The sequence below is a fragment of the Nuphar pumila genome, chromosome 3, assembly GCF_984573655.1.
Source record: "Nuphar pumila chromosome 3, dmNupPumi1.hap1.1, whole genome shotgun sequence".
Lineage (NCBI taxonomy): Eukaryota > Viridiplantae > Streptophyta > Magnoliopsida > Nymphaeales > Nymphaeaceae > Nuphar > Nuphar pumila.
In genome coordinates this window covers 63,163,731-63,185,883 of record NC_143251.1, presented here as the reverse complement: position 1 = coordinate 63,185,883, position 22,153 = coordinate 63,163,731, and positions in this window count along the sequence as shown.

Below are 22,153 nucleotides of genomic sequence, written 5' to 3'. Positions count from 1 at the left end.
TTTTGACAGCATTAGAACATATATATGCATGATTGAATCATATAAATTTTCTTGAGTAACTTAGAACATATATGTGCATGATTAAATCACTATAAAAAAAATTGACTTAGTTAAAACACATATATGCATGATAGAATCACTATGAAATTTTTTGGACAACTTTAGAACACATATTTGCATGACTAAAACACTATGAAATTTTTTGCACAACCTTAGAACACATATATGAATGATTGAATCACTACAATTTTTTTTCACAGTATTAGAACACATATACACTTTATTGAATCACTATAAAACTTTATTGTGTTAATCAGAACACATATCTGCATGATTGAATCACTATGAATTTTTTTTGACAGCCTTACAACACATATCTGCAGAATTGAATCACTATGATTTTTTTTTGACAGCCTTGGAACACATATATGCAAGATTAAATCACTATAAAATTTTTTTGACCGCCTTAGAACACATATATACATGATTGAATCACTATGAATTTTTTTTAACAAACTTGGAACACATATATGGATGATTGAATCACTAGATTTTTTTTTCACAGCATTAGAACACATATATGCATGATTAAATCACTATGATTTTTTTTGACAACCTTAGAACACATATATAGATGATTGAATCAGTATAATTTTTTATAGCATTAGAACACATATATGCATTATTAAATCACTATAAGTTTTTTTTGAGTGACTTAGAAGACATATCTCCATGATTGAATCACTATGAAATTTTCTTGACAACCTTAGAACAAATATATACGTGATTGAATCACTATTAAATTTTTTTTACAGTCTTAGAACAAAATTATGCATGATTGAATCATAATAAAACTTTTTTGACAGCCTTAGAACACATATGTGCATGATTGAATCACTATGAAAATTTGTTAATAACCTTAGAACACATATAGGCAAGATTGAATCACTACAAATTTTTTTGACATTAGAACACATATATGCATGATTGAATCACTATAAAAAATTTTTGGGTAACATATAACACTTATCTGTATGACTGAATCACTATGAATTTTTTTGATAGCCTTAGAACAAAAAATATGCATGATTGAATAACTACGAACTTTGTTTGACAGCCCTAGAACACATATATGCAAGATTTAAATTCTTTTGACAGCCTTAGAACACATATGCATGATTGAATCACTATGAAATTTTTTTGACAACCTTAAAACACATATATGCAAGATTGAATCACAATGACAATTTTTTGAGAACCTTAGAACACATCTATACATGATTCAAGGCCAATAAATTTTTTTTTGCAGCCTTAGAACATATATATGCATGATTGAATCACTATGAAAATTTTTTGACAGCGTTAAAACACATATATGCATGATTGAATCTCTATGAAATTTTTTTGACAACCTTAGAACACATATATGCATGATGGAATCACTATAAATTTTTTTTGAGTAACTTAGAACACATATCTGCATGATTGAATCACTATAATTTTTTTTTAAAACCTTAAAACTCATATATGCAAGATTGAAATTGTTTTGATAGCCTTAGAACACATCTATGCATGACTGAATCACTATGAAATTTTTTTGACAGCCTAACAACACTTATACGCTTGACTGAATCACTATAAAGATTTTTTGACAACCTTAGAAAACATATATCCATGATTGAATCACTATGAAACTTTTAACAACCTTAGAACACATATATGCAAGATTGAATCACCACAAAATTTTTTGTACAACTTTAGAACACTATATGGATGACTGAATCACTACAAATTTTTTTTATAGCATTAGAACATGTATATTCATGATTGAGTCACTATAAATTTTTTTGAGTAACTTAGAACACATGTCTGCATGATTGAGTCACTACGAGATTTTTTTAAGAATCTTAGAACACATATATGCATGATTGAATCATTATTAAATTTTTTTGACAGCCTTGGAAGACATTGACAACCTTAGAACACTTAAATGCAAGATTGAATCACTATAAAATTTTATTGACAACCTTAGAACACTTAAATGCAAGATTGAATCACTATAAAATTTTATTGACAACCTTAGAACACATATATGCAAGATTGAATCACTGTGAAAATTTTTTAACAACCTTAGAGGGCATATATGTAAGATTGATATACTATAATTTTTTTTTAACAACCTTAGAACACATATATGCAAGATTGAATCACTATGAAATTTATTTGACAAAGTTAGAACACATATATGCATGATTGAGTCACTATGAGATTTTTTTGACAGCCTTAGAACACATATATGGATGAGTGAATCACTATGAATTTTTTTTGATAGCCTTAGAACACATATATGCATTATTGAATCACAATAAAACTTTTTTGATAGCGTTAGCACACATATATGCAGAGTTGCATCACTATGAAATTTTTTATAAACCTTAGAACACATATATGCATGATTGAATCACTATGATTTTTTTTAACAAACTTACAACATATATAAGCATGATTGAATCACTATGAATTTTTTTACAGCCTTAGAACACATATATGCATGATTGAGCCACTACGAAATTTTTTTAACAGTCTTATAACACATATATGCAAGATTGAATCACCATGATTTTTTTTTTATATTTTTAGAACATATATATAATTGATTAAATCACTTTGAAATTTTTTTGACATATATGCATGATTAAGTTACTATGAATTTTTTTGATAGCCATAGAATACATATATGCCAGATTGAATCACTTCGAAATTTTTTTGACAGCCTTAGAACACTTATATGCATGATTGAATCACTATGAATTTTTTTTGACAACCTTTGAACACATATATGCATGATTGAATCAGAATGAAATTTTTTTGACAGCCTTAGAATATATCTATACATGATTAAATCACAATAAAATTATTTTGACAGCCTTAGAACACACATATGCATGATTGAATCACTATGATTTTTTTTGACAACCTTAGAACACATATATGCATGATTGGATCACTACCAAATTTGTTTGACAGCACTAGAACATATAATTGCATGATTGAATCACTATAATTTTATTTGAGTAACTTAGATTAAATATCTACATGATTGAATCACTCTGAATTTTTTTGGACAACCTTAGACAACATATCTGCAAGATTAAATCACTATGAATTTTTTTGACAGCCTTAAAACATATATCTGCATGATTGAATCACTATGAATTTTTTTCACAGCCTTAGAACACATGTATGCAAGATTGAATCGCTATGCATTTTTTTTACAGCTTTAGAACACATATAGGAATGATTGAATCACTATAAAGTTTTTTTGACAGCCTTAGAACATATATATGTATGATTGAATAACTATGAAATTTTTTTTACGACCTTAGAACACATATATGCAAGATTGAATAACCATGATTTTTTTTTGACATTCTTAGAACACATATATGCTTGTTTAAATCACTATGAATTTTTTTTGACAACATTAGAACATGTATATGCATGATTGAATCACTATGAAATTTGTTTTACAACCATAGAACACATATATGTTAGACTGAAATTTTTTTGACAGCCTTAGAAAACATATATGCATGATTGAATCACTATGAGTTTTTTTTGACGATCATAGAACACATATATGCATAATTGAATCACAATGAAATTTTTTTGATAGCCTTAGAACACATCTATGCATGATTGAATCACTATGAAATTTTTTTGACAGCCTTAGAACACTTATACATATGATTGAATCACTATAAAGATTTTTTGACAGCCTTAGAAAACATATATCCATGACTGAATCACTATGAAATTTTTAACAACCTTAGAACACATATATGCAAGATTGAACCACCACGAAATTTTTTGTACTACTTTAGAACACTATACGGATGACTGAATCAGTACATTTTTTTTATAGCATTAGAACACGAATATTCATGATAGAGTCACTATAAAATTTATTTGAGTAACTTAGAACACATATCTGCATAATTGAGTCACTACAAGATTTTTTTAAGAGCCTTACAACACTTATATGCATGATTGAATTAATATTAATTTTTTTTTACAGCCTTAGAAGACATTGACAACCTTAGAACACTTAAATGCAAGATTGAATCACTATAAAATTTTATTGACAGCCTTAGAACACATATATGCAAGATTGAATCACTGTGAAATTTTTTTAACAACCTTAGAAGGCATATATGTAAGATTGAATTACTATAAAAAATTTTTAACAAGCTTAGAAGACATATATGCAAGAATGAATCACTATGAAATTTATTTGACAAAGTTAAAACACATATATGCATGATTGAGTAACTATGAGATTTTTTTGACAGCCTTAGAACACATATATGGATGAGTGAATCACTATGAATTTTTTTTGACAGCCTTAGAACACATATATGCATTATTGAATCAGTATGAAATTTTTTTGACAGCCTTAACACACATATATGCAGGGTTGAATCACTATGAAAGTTTTTATAAACCTTAGAACACATATATGCATGATTGAGTCACTATGAATTTTTTTAAAAAGCTTACTACATATATAAGCATGATTGAATCACTATGAAATTTTTTTACAGCCTTAGAACACATATATGCATGATTGAGCCACTATTATTTTTTTTAACAACCTTAGAACACATATATGCTAGATTAAATCACCATGATTTTTATTTGATGTTTTTAGAACATATAGATGCATGATTGAATCACTTTAATTTTTTTTTGACAATGTTAGCACAAATATATGCATGATTAAGTCACTATGAAATATTTTTGATAGCCATAGAATACATATATGCCTAATTGAATCACTTCGAAATTTTTTTGACAGCCTTAGAACACATATATACATGATTAAGTCACTATGAATTTTTTTTGACAACCTTAGAACACATATATGCATGATTGAATCACAATGATTTTTTTTTGACAACCTTAGAATACATCTATACATGATTAAATCACAATAAAATTATTTTGACAGCCTTAGAACGCACATATGCATGATTGAATCACTATGAAATTTTTTTGACAACCTTAGAACACATATATGCATGATTGGATCTCTTCCAAAACTTTTTGACAGCATTAGAACATATAATTGCATGATTGAATCACTATAATTTTTTTTGACTAACTTAGAACAAATATCTGCAAGATTGAATCGCTCTGGAATTTTTTTGGACAACCTTAGAACACATATATGCAAGATTGAATCACTATGAATTTTTTTAACAGCCTTAGAACATATATTTGCATGATTGAATCACTATGAATTTTTTTGACAGCCTTAGAACACATGTATGCAAGATTGAATCACTACGCATTTTTTTCACAGCTTTAGAACACATATATGCATGATTGAATCACTATAAAGTTTTTTTGACAGCCTTAGAACACATATATGTATGCTTGAATAACTATGACTTTTTTTTTACAACCTGAGAACACATATATGCATGATTGAATCACTATAAATTTTTTTTGACGATGATTGAACACATAAATGCATAATTGAATCACAATGAAATTTTTTTGATAGCCTTAGAACACATCTATCTTGACTGAATCACTATGAAAATTTTTGACAGCCTTAGAAAACTTATACGCATGATTGAATCACTATAAAGATTTTTTGACAGCCTTAGAAAACATATATCCATGATTGAATCACTATGAAATTTTTAACAACCTTAGAACACATATATGCAAGATTGAATCACCACGAAATTTTTTACACAACTTTAGAACACTATATCGATGACTGAATCACTATATTTTTTTATAGCATTAGAACACGTATATTCATGATTGAGTCACTATAATTTTTTTTTGAGTAACTTAGAACACATATCTAGATGATTGAGTCACTACGAGATTTTTTTAAGAGCCTTACAACACATATATGCATGATTGAATCACTATTAAATTTTTTTGACAGCCTTAGAAGACATTGACAACCTTAGAACACTTAAATGCAAGATTCAATTACAATCAATAATTATTGACAGCCTTAGAACACATATATGCATGATTGAATCACTGTGAATTTTTTTTAACAACCTTAGAAGGCATATATGTAAGATTGAATTACTATAAATTTTTTTTTAACAAACTTAGAACACATATATGCAAGATTGAATCACTATGAAATTTATTTGACAAAGTAAGAACACATATATGCATGATTGAGTCACTATGAGATTTTTTTGACAGCCTTAGAACATATATATGGATGATTGAATCACTATGAATTTTTTTTGACAGCCTTAGAACACATATATGCATTATTGAATCAGTATGAATTTTTTTTTACAGTGTTAGCACACATATATGCAGGGTTGAATCACTATGAAAGTTTTTATAAACCTTAGAACACATATATGCATGATTGAATCACTATGAATTTTTTTTAACAAACGTAGAACATATATAAGCATGATTGAAATACTATGAATTTTTTTTACAGCCTTAGAACAAATATATGCATGATTGCACCACTACAAATTTTTTTTAACAACCTTAGAACACATATATGCAAGATTGAATCACCATGATTTTTTTTTTATATTTTTAGAACATATATATGCATGATTGAATCACTTTAAAATTTTTTTGACAACGTTAGAACACTTATATGCCTGATTAAGTCACTATGAAATTTTTTTGATAGCCATAGAATACATATATGCCTTATTGAATCACTTTGAAATTTTTTTGACAGCCTTAGAACACATGCAAGATTGAATCACTATAAATTTTTTTTGACAACCTTAGAACACATATATGCATGATCGAATCACAATAAAATTTTTTTGACAGCCTTAGAACACATCTATATATGATTAAATCACAATAAAATTATTTTGACAGCCTCAGAACACACGTATGCATGATTGAAGAAGCACTATGATTTTTTTTTAAAATCGTTAGAACACATATATGCATGATTGGATCTCTACCAATATTTTTTGATAGCATTAGAACATATAATTGCATGATTGAATCATTATAATTTTTTTTGAGTAACTTAGAACAAATATCTGCATGATTGAATCACTACTAAATTTTTTGGACAACCTTAGAACACATATCTGCAAGATTGAATCACTATGAAATTATTTTGATAGCCTTAGAACATATATCTGCATGATTGAATCACTATGAATTTTTTTCACAGCCTTAGAACACATGTAAGCAAGATTGAATCAATACACATTTTTTTTACAGCTTTAGAACACATATATGCATGATTTAATCACTATAAATTTTTTTTGACAGCCTTAGAACACATATATGTATGATTGAATAACTGTGAAATTTTTTTTACAACCTTAGAACGCATATATGCAAGATTGAATCACCAAGATTTTTTTTTGACATTCTTAGAACACATATATGCTTGTTTAAATCACTATGAAATTTTTTTGACAACATTAGAACATGTATATGCATGATTGAATCACTATGAAATTTGTTTGACAGCCATAGAACACATATATGCAACATTGAAAATTTTTTGACAGCCTTATAAAACGTATATACTTGATTTAATCACTATGAAATTTTTTTTACCATCATTACACATATATGCATAATTGATTCACATTGAAATTTTCTTGATAGCCATAGAACACATCTATGCATGATTGAATCACAATAAAACTTTTTTGACATCCTTGAAAACATATATGCGTGATTGAATCACTATGAAATTTTTTTAACAACCTCAGTACAAATTTTTTTATAGCATTAGAACATATATATGCATGATTAAATCTTTATAAATTTCTTTTGAGTAATTTAGAAGACATACCTTCTTGATTGAATCACTATGGATTTTTTTTGACAACCAGAGAATACATATATGCATGATTGAATCACTATGAAATTTTATTGGCAGCCTTAGAACATATATATGCATGATTGAAACATAATAAGACTTTTTTGATAGCCTTAGAACATATATGTGCAAGATTGAATCACTATGAAAATTTTTGACAACTTTACTACACATATATGCGTGATTGAATCACTAGAAATTTTTTTTGACATTAGAACTCATATATGCATGATTGAATCACTATAAAAAGTTATTGAGTCACTTAGAACACTTATCTGCATGACTGAATCACAATGTGTTTTTTTTTTACAGCCGTAGAACATAAATATGCATGATTGAATCACTATGAAATTTGTTTGACAGCCTTAGAACACATATACGCAAGATTGAAACTTTTTTTACAGCCTTAGAACACATATGCATGATTGAATCACTATGAAATTTTTTTGACAACCTTAATACAAATTTGTGCGAGATTGAATCACAATGAATTTTTTTTGATGACTTTAAAACACATATATGCATCATTGAATCACAATGACATTTTTTTGACCACCTTAGAACACATTTATACATGATTTAATCACCATAAAAGTTTTTTGACAGCCTTAGAACACATATTTGCATGATTAAATCACTATGATTTTTTTTTGGCACACTTAGAACATATATATGCATGATTGAATCACTCTAAAAGCTTTTTGAGTAACTTAGAACACATATCTGCATGATTGAATCACTATAAAAAAAATTTTGACATCCTTAAAACGCATATAAGCATAACTGAATTTTTTTTTATTGCCTTAGAACACATACATGCAAGATTGAATCACTAAAAAAAATTTTTGACAGCCTTACAACACATATATGCATGACTAAATCACTATATATTTTTTCACAGTCTTAATACACATATATGCAAGATTGAATCACTATAAATTTTTTTTGACATCCTTTGAATACATATATGCACGATTGAATCACTACGAATTTTTTTTAACAACCTTAGAACATATATATATGCAAGATTGAATCACCATGAATTTTTTTGTACAACCTTAGAACACTATATGGATGACTGAATCACTACAAATTTTTTTCGACAGCATTAGAATACATATATGCATGATTAAATCATTATAACTTTTTTTTGAGGAACTTAGAACACATATATGCATGATTGAATCACTATTAAATTTTTTTAACAACCTTAGAACACATATATGTAAGATTGAATTTATATAAATTTTCTTTAACAACCGTAGATCACATATATAAGATTGAATCACTATGAAATTTATTTTGACAACATTAGAACACATATCAGAATGATTGAATCTCTATGATTTTTTTTTGAAATTCTTAGAACGCATATATGGATGATTGAATCTCTATGATTTTTTTTTTAGAGCATTAAAACACATGTATGCATGATTGAATCACTATGAAATTTTTTTGACAACCTTAGAACACATATGTGCATGATAGAATTTGAAATTTAATTGATAGACTTAGAACACATATATGCATGATTGAATCTCTATGAATTTTTTTTGATAGAATTAGAACACACATATGCATGATTGAATCACTATAAATTTTTTTTGACAGCCTTGGAACACATATATACATGATTGAATCACTATGAATTTTTTTTTACAACTTTAGAACACATATATGCATGATTGAATCTCTATGATTTTTTTTACAGCATTAGGACACATATATGCATGATTGAATCACTATGATTTTTTTGACAGCATTAGAACACATATATGCATGATTGAATCACTATGAATCTTTTTATATGCCTTAGAACACGTCTATGCATGATTGAATCACGATGAATTTTTTTTGACAGCCTTAGAACATATATATGCAAGATTGAATCACTATGATTTTTTTTTTACATCCTGAGAACATATATATGCATGATTGCATGACTATGAATTTTTTTAACTGCCTTAGAACATATATACGCATTATTGAATCACTATGAATATTTTTTGATAGCCTTAGAACATATATATGCATAATTGAATCACTATCAAATTTGTTTTACAGCCTTAGAACACATATATGCCTCACTGAATCACTATGTAATTTTTTTGACAACCTTAGAACATATATATGCAAGATGGAATCAGAATTTTATTTTTTTGACAGCCTTTGAACACATATATGCTTGATTGAATCATAATAAAACTTTTTTGACAACCTTAGAACACATATATGCATGATTGAATCACTATAAATTTTTTTTACAACATCAGAGTGTATATATGCATGATTGAATCACTATAAATTTTTTTTTGAGTAACTTAGAACACTTACCTGCCTGATTGAATCACTATGAATTTTTTTTGAACGCCTTATAACACTTATATGCACGATTGAATCACTATTAAATTTTTTTGACAGCCTTGGAACACATTGACAACCTTATTACACTTACATGCAAGATTGCATCACTATGAAATTTTATTGACAGCCTTAGAACACATATATGCATGATTGAATCACTATGAAATTTGTTTTACAGACTTAGAACACATATATGCCTCACTGAATCACTATGTAATTTTTTTGACAACCTTAGAGCATATATATGCAAGATGGAATCAGAATTAAATTTTTTTGACAGGCTTTGAACACATATATGCTTGATTGAATCATAATAAAACTTTTTTGACAACCTTAGAACACATACATGCATGATTGAATCACTATAAATTTTTTTTGACAACCTTGGAACACATATATGCATGATTGAATCACTATAATTTTTTTTACAACATCAGAGTGTATATATGCATGATTGAATCACTATAATTTTTTTTTGAGTAACTTAGAACCCTTACCTGCCTGATTGAATCACTATGAACTTTTTTTGAATGCCTTATAACATATATATGCACGATGGAATCACTATTAAAATTTTTTGACAGCCTTGGAACACATTGACAACCATATTACACTTACAAGCAAGATTGCATCACTATGAAATTTTATTGACAGCCTTAGAACACATATATGCATGATTGAATCACTATGAATTTTTTTTAACAACCTTAGAACACAAATATGTAAGATTGAATTACTATAAATTTTTTTAACAACCTTAGAACACATATATGCAAGATTTAATCACTATAAAATTTATTTGACAAAGTTAGAACACATATATGCATGATTGAGTCACTATGAATTTTTTTTGACAGCCTTAAAACACATATATGCATGAGTGAATCACTATGAAATTTTTTTGATAGCCTTAGAAAACATATATGCATTATTGAATCACTATGAATTTTTTTTTACATCATTAGCACACATATTTGCGTGATTGAATCTCAATGATTTTTTTTATAAAACTTAGAAGACATATATGCATGACTGAATCTCTATGATTTTTTTTTGACAAACTTAGAACATATATATGCATGATTGAATCACTATGAATTTTTTTTGACAGCCTTATAAAACATATATGCATGATTGAATCACTATGATTTTTTTTTGACAACCTTAGAACACATATATGTATGATTGAATCACCATAAAATTTTTTCAGCCTTAGAACACATATATGCAAGATTAAATCACTATGAAATTTTTATAACAACCTTAGAACACATATATGCAAGATTGAATCACCATGATTTTTTTTGATGTTTTTAGAACATATATATGCATGATTGAATCACTTTAAATTTTTTTTGACAACGTTAGCACACATATATGCATGATTAAGTCACTATGAAGTTTTTTTGATAGCCATAGAATACATATATGCCTAATTGAATCACTTCGAAATTTTTTTGACAGCCTTAGAACACATATATGCATGATTGAGTCACTATGATTTTTTTTTGACAACCTTAGAACACATATATGCATTTTTGAATCACAATGAATTTTTTTTTACAGCCTTAGAATACATCTATACATGATTAAATCATAATAAAATTATTTTGTCAGCCTTAGAACACATATATGCCTGACTGAATCACTATAAAAATTTTTCAGCCTTGGAACACATATATGCAAGATTAAATCACTATAAAAATTTTATAACAACCTTAGAACACATATATGCTAGATTAAATCATCATGAATTTTTTTTGACATTTTTAGAACACGAATATACATGACTGAATCACTATGTTTTTTTTTTGACAAAGTTGTAACACATATACGCATAATTAAGTCACTAGGAATTTTTTTTGATAGCCTTAGAAAAAAATATATGTGCTTGATTGAATCACAATAAAATTTTTTTGACAACCTTAGAACACATAATTTCTTGATTGATTCACTATGAACATTTTTTGACCACCTTAGAACACATATATGCATGATTGAATCACAATGATTTTTTTTTGAGAGCCTTAGAACACATCTATACATGATTGAATCACAATAAATTTTTTTTGAATCACTGCCAATTTTTTTTGAAAGCATTAGAACATATATTTGCATGATTGAATCACTATAATTTTTTTTGAGTAACTTAGAACACATATATGCATGACTATATCACTATAAAAATTTTTTGATAGCCTTAAAACACATATATGCATGATTAAATCACTCTGAAATTGTTTGGAGAACCTTAGAACACATATCTGCAAGATTGAATCACTAGAAAATTTTGTTGACAGCCATAGATCCCATATATGAATGATTGAATCACTATGAATTTTTTTGACAGCCTTAGAACACATAACTGCAAGATTGAATCGCTACATAATTTTTTTGACAGCCTTAGAACACATATATGCATGATTGAATCACTACAAAGTCTTTTTTACAGCCTTAGAATAAATATATGCATGATTGAATAACTATGAATTTTTTTTAACAACCTTAGAACACATATATGCAAGATTAAATCACCATGATTTTTTTTGACATTCTTAGAACTCATATATGCTAGATTGAATCACTATGATTTTTTTGACAACATTACAAGACATATATACATGATTGAATCACTATGAAATTTTTTTGATAGCCTTAGAACACATATATGCAATATTGAAAATTTTTTGACAGCCTTAAAAAACATATATGCATGATTAAATCATTATGAAATTTTTTTGACGATAATAAAACACATATATCCATGATTGAATCACAATGAAATTTTTTTGAGAGTCTTAGAACACATCTTTGCATAATTGAATCACAATAAATTTTTTTTGACTTCCTTAAACACATATATGCGTGATTGAATCACTATTAAATATTTTTGACAACCTTATAACACATATATAGATGATTGAGTGAGTAAATTTTTTTTTATAGCATTAGAACACATATATGCATGATTAAAAATATATAATTTTTTTTTGAGTAATTTTGAAGACATATCTTCTTGATTGAATCACTATAAATTTTTTTTGACAACTTGAGAACACATATATGCATGATTGAATCACTATGAAATTTTATTGACAGCCTTAGAACATATATATGCATGATTGAATTATAATAAAACTTTTTTGACAGCTTTAGAACACATATATGCAAGATTGAATCACTATGAAAATTTTTGGCAACCGTAGAACACATATATGCTTGATTGAATCACTATAATTTTTTTTGACATTAGAACTCATATATGCATGATTGAATCACTATAAAAAGTTTTTGGGTTAGTTAGAACACTTATCTACATGACTGAATGACTACGTATTTTTTTTGACAGCCTTAGATCATAAATATGCATGATTAAATCACTATGAAATTTGTTTGACAGCCTTAGAACAAATATATGCAAGATTGGAACTTTTTTGACAGCCTTAGAACACATACGCATGATTGAATCACTATGAATTTTTTTTGATAGCCTTAAAACACATTTGTGCGATATTGAATCACTATAAAAAATTTTTGATGACCTTAAAACACATATATGCATCATTGAATCACAATGACATTTTTTTGACATCCTTAGAACACATCTATACATGATTGAATCACCATAAATTTTTTTTGACTGCCTTAGAACACATATATGCATGATTGAATCACTATGAATTTTTTTTTGACAGCCTTAAAACACATATATACATGATTGAATCACTATGGATTTTTTTTACAACATTAGAACACATATATGCATGATTGAATCACTATAAAAACTTTTTGATTAACTTAGAACACAATCTGCATGATTGAATCACTATAAATTTTTTTTGACAGACTTAAAACAAATATATGCATGATTGAATTACAATGAAATATTTTTGATAGCCTTGAAACACATATATGCATGATTGAAATTTTTTTGATAGCCTTAGAACACATATTTGCATGATTAAATCACTATGAAATATTTTGACTGCCTTAGAACACATATATACATGACTGAATCACCTTGAAATCTTTTTCACAGTCTTACAACACATTTATGCAAGATTGAATCACTATAAATTTTTTTTGATAGCCTTAGAACACATATATGCATGATTGAATCACTATAAAAAAAAATTGACAGCCTAAGAACACATATATGCATGATTGAATCACCATGAATTTTTTTGTGCAACCTTAGAACACTATATGGATGGCGGAATTGCTACAATTTTTTTGTACAACATTAGAACGCTATATGGATGGTTGAATCACTACAATTTTTTTTTTGACAACATTAGAACATGTATATGCATGATTGAATCACTATATTTTTTTTTGGGTGACTTAGAACACATATCTGCGTGATTGAATCACTGTGAAATTTTTTTAACAGCCTTAGAACACATATATGTATGATTGAATCACTAATAAATTTTTTTGACAGCCTTAGAACGCATTGATAGCCTTAGAATACTTATATGCAAGATTAAATCACTATGAAATTTTTTTGAGAGCCTTAGAACACATATATGCATGATTGAATCACTATGATTTTTTTTAACAACTTTATAACACATATATGTAAGATTGTATTACAATAAACTTTTTTTAACAACCTTAGAACTCAAATATGCAAGATTGAATCATTAGGAAATTTATTTGACAATGTTAGAATACATATATGCATGATTAAGTTAGTATGAAATTTTTTTAAGAACCTGAGAACACATATATGCATGAGTGAATCACTATCAATTTTTTTTGACTGCTTTAGAACACATATATGCATTATTGAATCACTATGATTTTTTTTTACTGTGTTAGCACACATATATGCTTGATTGAATCACTATGAATCTTTTTATAAACCATAGAACACATATATGGATGATTGAATCACTATGAAATATTTTCGACAACCTTAGAACATATATATGCATGATTGGAATCACTATGATTTTTTTTGACATCCTCAGAACACATATATGAATGATTGGATAACTATGAAAATTTTTAACTGCCTTAGAACACATACGCATTATTGAATCACTATGAAATCTTTTTGACAGCCTTAGAACACATATATGCGTGATTGAATCAATATGAATATTTTTTTACATCCTTAGAACACATATATGCCTGACTGAATCACTATGAATTTTTTTTGACAACCTTAGAACATATGTATGCATGATTGAATCACTATAATTTTTTTTGACAACCTTAGAAATCATATATGCATGATTGAATCACTACAAATTTTTTTTACTGCATTAGAGTGTATATATGCATGATTGAATCACTATAATTTTTTTTTGCATAACTTAGAATACATACCTGCATGATTGAATCACTGTGATTTTTTTTTATCTTTTTAGAACACATATATGCATGTTTGAATCAGAATTAAATGATTTTGACAACCTTAGAACACATCTATGCATGATTGAATAACAATAAAAAAAATTTGACAGCCTTAGAACACATATATGCATGATTGAATCACTATGAAATTTTTTTGACAACCTTAGAACACATATATATAAATGATTTAATCACTATGAAACTTTTTTGATAGCATTAGAACACATATATGCATGAGTGAATAACTATGAAGATTTTTTGATAGCCTTAGAACATATATATACATGAGTGAATCGGTATGAAGATTTTTTTGACAGCCTTAGAACACATATATGCAAGGTTTATTTTTTTTGACAGCCATAGTACACATATATGCAAGATTAAATAGCTATAAATTTTTTTTACAGCCTTAGAACACATATATGCATGATTGAATTACTATAAAAAAAATTTGACTGCCTTAGAACACATATATGCACGATTGAATCAGTTTGAAACTTTTTAACAACCTTAGAACATATATATATGCAAGATTGAATCACCATGAAATTTTTTGTCCAACATTAGAACACTATATGGATGGCTGAATCAGTACAAATTTGTTTTTGACAGCATTATAACACATATATGCATGATTGAATCACCATAAATTTTTTTTGAGTAACTTAGAACACATATCTGCATGATTGAATCACTATGAATTTTTTTTAACAGCCTTAGAACACATAGATGTATGATTGAATCACTATTAAATTTTTTTGAAAGCCTTAGAATGCATTGATAGCCTTAGAACACTTATATGCAAGATTGAATCACTATGAATTTTTATTGACAACCTTAGAACACATATATGAATGATTGAATCACTTTGAATTTTTTTTATCAACTTATAACACATATATGTAAGATTGTATTACTATAATTTTATTTTAAAAACCTTAGAACACATATATGCAAGATTGATTCACTATGAAATTTAGTTGACAATGTCAGAACACATATATGCATGATTGAGCTAGTATGAAACTTTTTTGAGAGCCTTAGAACACATATATGCATGAGTGAATCACTATCAAAATTTTTTGATATCCTTAGAACACATATGCATTTTTGATTCACTATGAATTTTTTTGACTATGTTAGCACACATATGAATTATTGAATCACCTTGAATCTTTTTATAAACCATAAAACACATATATGCATGAGTGAATTACTATGAAATTTTTTCGACAACCTTAGAACATATATATGGATGATTAAGTCACTATAATTTTTTTTGACATCCTGAGAACACATATATGAATGAGTGGATAACTATGAATTTTTTTAATTGCCTTAGAACACATATACGCATTATTGAATCACTATGAATTTTTTTTTACAGCCATAGAACACATATATGCACGATTGAATCAATATGATTTTTTATTTACATTCTTAGAACACATATATGCCGGACTGAATCACTTTGAATTTTTTTTGACAACCTTAGAACATATGTATGCATGATTTAATCACTATAATTTTTTTTTGACAACCTTAGAAATCATATATGCATGATTGAATAGCTATAATTGTTTTTTGACAACATTTGGGTGTATATATGCTATATTGAATCACTATAATTTTTTTTTGCGTAACTTAGAACACATACCTGCATGATTGAATCACCATGATTTTTTTTATTGCCTTAGAACACATATATGCATGATTGAATCACTATATTTTTTTTGACAACCTTAGAACACATATAAGCATGATTGAATCACAATGAAATGATTAGACAACCTTAGAACACATCTATGCATGATTGAATAACAATAAAAAATATTTGACAGCCTTAGAACACATATATGCATGATTGAATCACTATGAAATTTTTTTGACAACCTTAGACCATATATATATATATATAATCACTATGAAACTTTTTTGATGGCATTAGAACACATATATGCATGAGTGAATCACTATGAAGATTTTTTGACAGCGTTAGAACATATATATGCAAGATTGAATCACTATGAAATTTTTTTGACAGCCATATAACACATATGAATGATTGAATCACTATAAACTTTTTTTGACAACCTTAGAACACACATATACGCATGATTGAATCACTATGAATTTTTTTTGACAATGTTAGAACACATATATGCATGATTGAGTCACTATGAAATTTTTTCGATAGCCTTAGAACACATGTTTGCAATAGTGAATCACTATGAATTTTTTTTGACAGCCCCAGAACACATATATGCATGATTGAATCACTATAATTTTTTTTTCACAACCTTAGAACGCATAAATGCATGATTGAATCATAATGAAATTTTGTTGACAGCCTTAGAACACATATATGCATGATTGAATCACTATGAAATTCTTTTGACAGTGATAGAAAACATCTATGCATAATTGAATCACAATAAATTTTTTTGACCGCCTTAGAACACATATGTGCATGATTGAATCACTATGATTTTTTTTCACAACCTTAGAACACATATATGCATGATTGTATCACTACCAGTTTTTTTTATAGCATTTGTACACATATATGCATGATTGAATCACTATAAATTTTTTTTGAGTTACTTAGAACACATACCTGCACGATTGAATCACTATAAAAAAATTTTGAGCAACTTAGAACACTTATCTACATCACTGAATCACTATGATTTTTTTTTGATAGCCTTAGAGCATATATATGCATGATTCAATCACTAGGAAATTTGTTTGACAGTTTTAGAACACATGTATGCAAGATTGAATTTTTTTTTGACACTTAGTACACATATATGCATGATTGAATCACTGTAAGCTTTGTTTGACAGCTTTAAAACACATATGTGCATGATTGAATCACTATGAATTTTTTTTACAACCTTAAAACACATATAGGCATGATTCAATCATAATGAATTTTTTTTGATAGCCTTAGAACACATCTATACATGATTGAATCAGAATAATATTTTTTTGACAGCCTTAGAGCACATAAATGCAAGATTGAATCACTATATATTTTTTTTGACAACCTTAGAACACATATATGCATTATTGAGTGAAAATGAATTTTTTTTGACAACCATAAAACACATTTATGCATGATTGAATCACAATAAAAAAAAATTGACAGCCTTAGAACACATATACGCATGATTGAATCACTATGAATTTTTTTTGACAACCTTAGAACACATATATGTATGATTGAATCACTATCAAATTTTTTGATACCATTAGAACATGTATATGCCTCAGTGAATCACTATGATTTTTTTTTGACAGGCTTAGAACACATATGCAATAGTAAATCACTATAAAAAAATTTTGACATCCTTAGAATACATATTTGCATGATGGAATCACTATGATTTTTTTTTACAGCCTTAGAACACATATACACATGATTGAATCACTATGAATTTTTTTTGACAGCCTTAGAACACATATATGCTTGATTGAATAACTATACATTTTTTTTTACAGCTTTAGAAAACATATATGCATGATTGAATCACTATGAGTTTTTTTTACAGCCTTAGAACACATATATGCAAGATTGAATCACTATGAATTTTTTTTGACAGCCTTAGAACACATATATACCTGAGTGAATCACTGTGAATTTTATTTGATAGCCTTAGAACACATATATGCTTGATTGAATTACTACGACATTTTTTTCACGAGCTTAGAACACATATATACATGAATGAATCACTATGAGTTTTTTTGACTAAGTTAGAACACATATATGCTTGATTGAGTCATTATGAAATTTTTTTGACAACCTTAGGACACAGATATGCTTGACTGAATCACTATGAATTTTTTTTGACGGCCTTAGAACTCATATACGCATGATTGGAATTTTTTCGACATCGTTAGAACGCATATATGCATGACTAAATCACTTTAAATTTTTTTAGACAATGTTAGAACACATATATGCGTGATTGAGTCACAATGAAATTTTTTTAACGGCCATAGAACACATATATGCATGATTGAATCACTATGAATTTTTTTTGACAGCCTTAGAACACATATATGCATGATTGAATCACTATGAAATATTTTTGACAACGTTAGAAAATATATATTCATGATTGAGTCACTATGAATTTTTTTTTACACCATTAGAACATATATATGCATGATTGAATCACTATATATTTTTTTTTACGGGCTTGGAACACATATATGCGAGATTGAATCATCATGAAGTTCTTTTGACAGCCATAGAACACATATATGCATGATTGAATCACTATGAATTTTTTTTGACAACGTTCAACCACATATATGCAAGATTGAATCACTATGAATTTTTTTACAACCTTAGAACACATACATGCAGGATTGGATCACTACAAAAATTTTTTGATAGCGTTAGAACACATAAATACATGATTGAATCACTATAAAAATTTTTTATAGCCTTAGAACTCATATAGGCCTGATTGAATCACTATGAAATTTTTTTGACAGCCTTAAAAAACATATATGGATGATTGAATGAGTATAATTGTTTTTGACAGCCTTAAAACACTTATATGCAAAATTCAATCAGTATGTAATTTTTTTAATGGCCTTAGAGCACATATATGCATGATTGAATCGCTACAAAAGTTTTTTGACAACATTATAACACATATATGCTTGATTGAGTCACTATGAATTTTTTTTGACAACATTAGAACTCATATATGCGTGATTGAATCACTATGAACTTTTTTTGACAGCCTTAGAACACATATATGCTTGATTAAATCACTATGACATTTTTTTGACAGACTTAGAATACATACATGAAACAATGAATCACTATGAATTTTTTTTTAGAACCTTATAATTCATATATGCATGATGGAGTTGCTAATTTTTTTTGACAAACTTAGAAGACATATCTGCATGATTGAATCACCTTGTAATTATTTTTACAGCCTTAGAACACATACAAGTAAGATTGAATCACTATGATTTTTTTTTGACAGCCTTAGAACATATACATGCATTATTGAATCACTATGATTTTTTTCTGATAACTTTAGAACACATATGTACTTGATTGAATCACTGTGATTTTTTTTTACAGCTTTAGAACACATATATGCATGATTGAATCACTATAAATTTTTTTTGATAGCATTAGAACACATATGCATCATTGAATCACTACAAAATCTTTTTGACAACGTTAAAATACAAATCTGCATAATTGATTCACTGTGAAATTTTTTTGACAGCATTAGAACACATATATGCATAATTGAATAACTATAATATTTTTTTGAGTAACTTAGAACACAAATATGCATGATTGAATCACTATGAAATTTTTTTGACAGCCTTAGAACACAAATATGCATGATTGAATCACTATAGAATTTTTTTGCAGCCTTAAAACACACATATGCTTGATTAAATTACTACGAAATTGTTTTGACAGCCTTAAAACATATATATGCGTGAATGAATCACTAGAATTTTTTTTGAGAGCATTAGAACACACATATACTTGGTTGAATCACAATGAATTTTTTTTGACAGCCCCAAAACACATATATGCATGAATGAATCACTAGAAATTTTTTTTAAGAGCATTATAACACTTATATGCATGATTGAATCACTATAATTTTTTTTATAACCATAGAACACATATCTGCATGTTTGAATCACTATAATTTTTTTTGAAAGCCTTAGAATGCATATATGCATTATTGAATCACTTTGAAATTTTTTTGACAACCTTAGAACACATATATGCATGATTGAATCAATATAATGTTTTTTGACTGCCTTAGAACACATATATGCATGATTGAATCACTATGAAATATTTTTGATAGCCTTAGAACACATATATGCTTGATTGAATCACTATGGAATTTTTTGACAGCCTTAGAACATATATATTCATGATTGAATCACTATGATTTTTTTTTGACACCCTTAGAACACATATATGAATGATTGAATCAATATGATTTTTTTTTGACAACCATAAGACACATATATGCATGATTGAATCACTATGATTTTTTTTTGACTGCCTTAGAACACATATACGCATGATTGAATCAATACAATTTTTTTTTGACAACCTTAAAACACAAGTATGCTGGATTGAATTACTATAAATTTTTTTTGACCACCTTAGAACACATATATGCATGATTGTATCACTATGAATTTTTTTTAACAACCTTAGAACACATATAAGTATGATTTAATCGCTATAAATTTTTTTTGACATCCATTGAACACATATATATAAGATTTAATCACTATGAAATTTTTTTGACAGCCTTAGAACACATGTGCATGTTGGAATCACTATGATTTTTTTTTGCAGCTTAAGAACACATATAAGCATGATCGAATCATTATAAATTTTTTTTGACAGCTTTATAACTCATATATGCATGATTGAACCACAATAGAATTTTTTTGACAGCCTTAAACCAAATATATACATGATTGAATCACTCTGAGTTTTTTTGGATAGCCTTAGAACATATATATGAATGA